Genomic DNA, 6,000 nt, shown 5'->3' on the forward strand with positions numbered 1-6,000 from the left:
CCATTGCTCATCCCTACGTAGACCCCAACTCCTCGCGGAGTGTCTAAGACTTAAATCTTAGAGCGAGAATCACCTCACTTCACTTCACCTCATGTCAAAAGATATAATACAAGCACTACGACTTATAACATCCCTTAAGTAAGAAAGAAGGTTGGATTAGTATATAACAATACTAAACCGAGATATAATTCAATATCTTAAATAATATGCAAAGTATTAAACACAACTGGGGCATTTTAATACTAAGATATTAAATATAAGGCCGAATATAATTGAAGGTCAAATATTAATTACTTGAATAAAATTCAAGTGATTCTTGTCTATTATTAAAAAGCTTCGGGAGAAATATAACAAAGAGTTATAATGGCTTTTTAACTAACTAAGATAAACCACTTAATATCAACGAGGAGCCTTTATATCGTATATTAAATCATACATTTTTTTCTTGACTCAGAATTAAGTTTGGTTTCAACTTCAAGAACAATGTAAGTAAGGCTCGTGTATACCTCTACTATAATTAGAGGTGCTAACAAGATTTACAAATTATGTGTACTAACAAGATTTAACTAGTTTAGCACAAATACACAAAATTGTAAACAAACCGAATATTTATGAAAGAGATTCAACAAATAAGAAATAACACAAATATTAATTAACTTATGACTCTTGACCTTACAAAGGCTCAAACCCCTCTTGAATTAAAGAGTTATTTATAAAAGATACGAGTTAGGATCGAAGTCGAAAAAACACCAAAACGAACCTGAAAAATATCGAAAAGTGGTCGGAGTAAGGACAATAAAAAGAACTTTTGTGAGGTTCTTGGAATACTTATAGGCTTCAAGAAAGTTGTATTTAAGTTGCCTAAGTAAGTGTTACAATGTGTGAGAGATTTGAGCAAGAAAGGGGCAAAACAAGCTTTTAAAGGTATGAAAGTTAAGAAATAAATAGGCTTACTTGCTAGAACTTTGGAGAGGTTTTTGATACTTCAAAAGAAAGAGTTTGTGATGGAAAAGCTCAAGAATTTTTCTTTCTCAAAATGGCTTAAAGAATGCATGTGAAGAAGTGTGTTTAAATAGGCAAAAATGTGGCAAAAAATGAGAACAAGCTTCCTTATAGAAAATTTTTGGTTGACCTTTTCACACATTGAAGAGTTGTTGTACAACTGATTTTATCATATAAAAACATTCACCACTAATTCCATATTTAAACATCTTAAAATAAAGTGAATAAATACGCGAAAGACGAATAAAAATATATTTTTCCATTAAAATGAAAAATTACACAAAAATTATGAAATTAGGGGATCCTCTTGTGATATTCCCAGAGGATCATGGTGAAATTTTTACCTTGAAATCATTTCACCATCTATGACTAAGGGTGTAATCGAACCGAGCCAAGACGAATATTGCAGGCTCGGCTTGAGCTCGATTAAAACAGTTTGGGCTTGAGCTCGAGCTCTAGCTCGATCGAGCCTTTAATTTTAAGTTCAAAACTCATCTCGTAAAGCTCAAGTTCAACTCGAAAGCTCGAATTAATTCACTAAATATTAAATTTTTTTGAAATATGATTGGTTCTACTCGATTTCAACTCGATAAAAAAAATAATATATAATAAATATTAAATATTTATATAAAAATATATTCATAATAAAAAAATTAAAAATTATAGAGACTCGATAAGGCTCACGAACCTTACGAGCCGAATAATTTGAAGCTCGAGCTGGGCTCGGTTAAAAATTTAAAAAGCTCGAGCTCGAGCTCGACTCTATTATTTTTTATCCGAATTTGAATTTTTTAAGAGCTGAGCTCGAGTAGCTCACGAACAGTTTGACTTGTTTACACCCCTATCTATGACGTTTAAGCAACCGATAAATTAGTTACGTACGGATTTTAGGGGCCCCAAAAAAAGTCATGAATTTTTTTGAAATTCCTGTAAATATTAGAAATAAATATATTTATGTCAAATTCCAAGTTTCATGTCAAAAAGATATTTTTAAGTATCATTACGGATTTTTCGAATGTTCAAACAACCTTCCGAAATGACAGAAAAAATCATTTGTGTTTACCAACAATTCAGACAAAGGTTTTGACTTGATATATGTTTAAACATAATATTCCATGAATAGTATTGACTATGAGGTTTGAGGAATAATTACGTTTAAATTTATATTGATTTTATTCAAAAAAATAAGCAGATTTTGGTTTTTCGGAATAAAATCTGTATTTAATCTGTTGGCACAGCTTTTGGCAAGATAATTTGATATTTATATTCAAATGAATATATCAATTATATCTGAGTGTAAAACATTTAAGATCAGCATGCTTTTAAATAACTTTGACAGTTGAAGCTCGTAAAAGCGGTGTTTTGAAAATTTTCGATTTTCGTGTGTTGATCCATTGCATGTTCTTTCTTTAACAAAAATAACTTAGATTAGAGCATATCATCGTGTTGATATATCTATCCCAAATTATTTCATTTATGTTTCGTCGAAAAACATTTTAGGGATGAAAGTCTATATAGACCGATATTGACTTGATTCTTGGAAAATGCCACAAATATAAACCTAGGGGAGGATTACTCTCTGATTTAGTAAACATCCTAGATTTATAATTTAATTTCACAATTAATTGTTTTAGATACAATAATCAAAACCTACCAAAATAGACTGTATCTTACAAGGTGTTTCTACAACAAAGCTTCATCAGAACAAAGTTGGTTATGGCACAAGAAGCTCTCACAATTGAATTTCAAGACAATGAACTCACTAGTAAAGAGGGATTTGGTAAGAGGTTTACAACATATGGAATTCTGTCAAGAAGGACTCTGTGAAGCATGTGAAAAAGGAAAGTCAAAGAAAGCATCACACATAACAAGGAAATAACAATGTTAGGTCACGCACACTCTAGAAGGGGGTTGAATACAGTGTTTAGCACAATCAAATCGAATATAAGAACTTAAGTAACAGAAAATAAATTTTATTCAACATAATAAACTCTGTTACAATATGGAACTGTCCTCTCTCAGTGATGAACAAATTATCACGAGAGCTGCTAGGGTTACAAAGAATAATAACTTCGATAATCGTATCACTTATAGTGTAAACTCTATGCATGTGTTTATATACTACACAGTTACAAGATAATCTTCTAATTGATATGGAATATAATTCTGCTTCCTAAAATATTTTTAAACTAGTTATCTTTTCTTCCAAGTATTCTATTCTTCATAGAATTCCTTCTTCATGCACAATTCTTTCTGTCTTAGTCTCGATCTTCTTTCCTTTCAATCAGCCGCCTGCCTTATCTGAAAGTCATCTTAAGTCCTGATATTATCTCCTGATAAATATCTTCTGAACCTTAAGTTCTGATATCTTAAGTTCTGTCTTCAGTATAAGTGCTGATTTCCAGTTAAGTATTTATTTGTCCTGTAAGGTAAGATCTGAAAACTAAACACAAATCATATTACACATGACATTATCAAATATATCTAACAATCTCCCCCAACTTGTAAATTAGCATAATATACAAGTTCAACAGATATTTAATGATGTCAAAAACATTAAATACAAATGCATGAGAATTTGACTAGATAACTATAACTTACAGTCCTTTCAGCTTTACCATCTTTAACTTTTGATAACCGCTTCAGTCTGTATAAACTTCAGAATTTATGTAGTTGTAGATCTTTGACTTGGCTTCAACTTTCAATTTCTTCTGATCTCTTTGATATCAGGAGTTGTCCTGAGATAGTTCTTCAACAAACATCTCTCTGCATATTCAAGTTCAATGACAATTCTCCTTTTAGCATTTATCAATTCTGCTGTATCTTTTCCAGTTTGAAAAATAGCTGCTCTGAGATCATTTATCTTAGCTTTTCTTATCTCCTGATCTAGTCTAATCAGATATGCCTTATCAGACTCTAGATTGAATTCCACAGCCTTATAACCTAGAAACGTAATTATAATCCTAGCAGAGTTAGGCTTCATATCGACAATATCACCTTTGTGATCTCTGTACTTGGGACAATATGTGCTGTCAGACTTTACAGAATAAAGCTTCTTCTATCTTTGAATTTGAGACTTTAAATATCCTACAACACTATCTGTTAATCTGTCTTTCACTTGAAGTAGGAATAGAACATGTTCCGGTTCTTCAAAATACTTCAGTGGTATAGCATTCTTCTTGTAATAACCCCAATTTTTGGAAAATTTTGAAACCCTTATGAATAGTGTTTTTGCTGAATGAGAAAACTTTTCATGCCACGCTATGTAGGGGTTCTGTTATTGATCTTATGGGATATTATTAGTACTCTATGGAGTATATAAGTGTATGTAAAGATCGTCAGAATCCAATTCCGAACACTTTGGTTTTTCCCGGAAATCCACAATATACGGAGAGAATTGAGTATAAGGTAACAGGATAAAAAGGATTTAAATTAAAGGATTATAAAAGAGGATCATAGAAGGAATATAATATATTGAGAAAGGTTAAGGGAACCTAAGTAATAAGATCCCGGGTATGATCCTTCAAACGATAAACGAGAACGAAAGTTAAGCGAACCGTATAGCAGATCAGCGGTCATTAGGCAAACGATTAGGAAGTTAATCAAAGGGATTAATGGGAATGATGTCATCCAACCAATAGAAAGAAGACAAGGAAGGAAGGATGACATCATGTGGATGAGATAAGCATGACATGGGAAGGAGGAGGTGTGGTGGCTTTGTAACCACACAAATCCAAGGGCAAGAAGGTAAATTACTAAATCAAAAACAAAAACCAAATCAACCAACCAAAAAAATCAAAACAAGGCAAAACACAAAATTCTCTCTTCTTCTTTCTCCATGGAAGCTCACGGGTCCTTTTCTTAATTTTTGAAGATCCAAGCTCCTCCACTTACTATTTAGCAAGGTAATTATCCTAGCTTCTCCTAGTTAAGTTACATACTTCCTATAAGTTTAAGCTTCTAAATCCAAGCCAATCTTTTTCTATAAATCATCAAAGAAGATGGTGAATAGTGTTTTCAAGAACTAAAATTTGTGTTCTTGAAGTTTTGTTTAGATTAAGCTTGGATAAGGGCTTTAAAGATGATTCCAAGCCATCCCCTTGATTCTCCACTCTCCAAGGAAGGTATAATCTCTTAACCAAGCTTTGTTATTGAAAGTTAAGAGCATAAAATGAGTATTAGAGTTCATGAGAGGCTTGATGATTGTGTATGTAGAGATTAATGGGTTTTGGGTTGTTTTTGAAGTTGTAAATCTTGGTTGTTGATTAATGAACTTAAGTGTAGTTTAAATTCATGATAAAGAATAGTATAAATGGTTAATGTGGATTTGTTGGGATTGTTATGATGTGATAAGGATGGATGTTTGTTGTATGATGGATTTGAGGTTGGATTTGGGGTTGATTTGGAATGGGTTTGAATGGGTTGAAAATGGGAAATCGCGTAAACATAGCCGTCGTAACGTCCGATTTCCTTTGGACTGTTTTTGTGCATAGCATTAGGACCCGAGAACCCCCTGCTAAATTGTGACCACTGCCATGTTTAGATAGCTCATGTTACGAGCTTCGTTTTGATATGTAGTTCGTTCGATTCCGATTTACGGTTTAGGAGAAACGACCGTTTCAAGTAACGGCGTTTCGCGAACGAAACTTTTTCCCTCGCCTTACTTTGAAACATAGGTTAAAGACCAAAAAGGGTTAATTAATGTGTGAAACATTTATGGTAAGTGTGTTAGGCAGTTGGTAAGTCATTCGCGAAGGAATCGCTTTAAAACTCGTAAAGGTTAAGTTATTAAAAATGATGGAGCCGAGGGTACCCGAGTGACTTAAGCGAATCGGTGAGCGTAAAACTAGCATTAGAGTCTAAGTTAGTTAAAGCATAGATTTACAAGTGATTTTGGTTTAATTCCAACTTACTTGTTGTTTATAGGTTATCAGACTCGTCCCGAGCCTTTCTCACCCCCAAGTCGCTCAGGCAAGTATTCTATCCGATACACTGTTG

This window comes from Apium graveolens, chromosome 6, assembly GCF_009905375.1.
Source record: "Apium graveolens cultivar Ventura chromosome 6, ASM990537v1, whole genome shotgun sequence".
Classification (NCBI taxonomy): Eukaryota; Viridiplantae; Streptophyta; class Magnoliopsida; order Apiales; family Apiaceae; genus Apium; species Apium graveolens.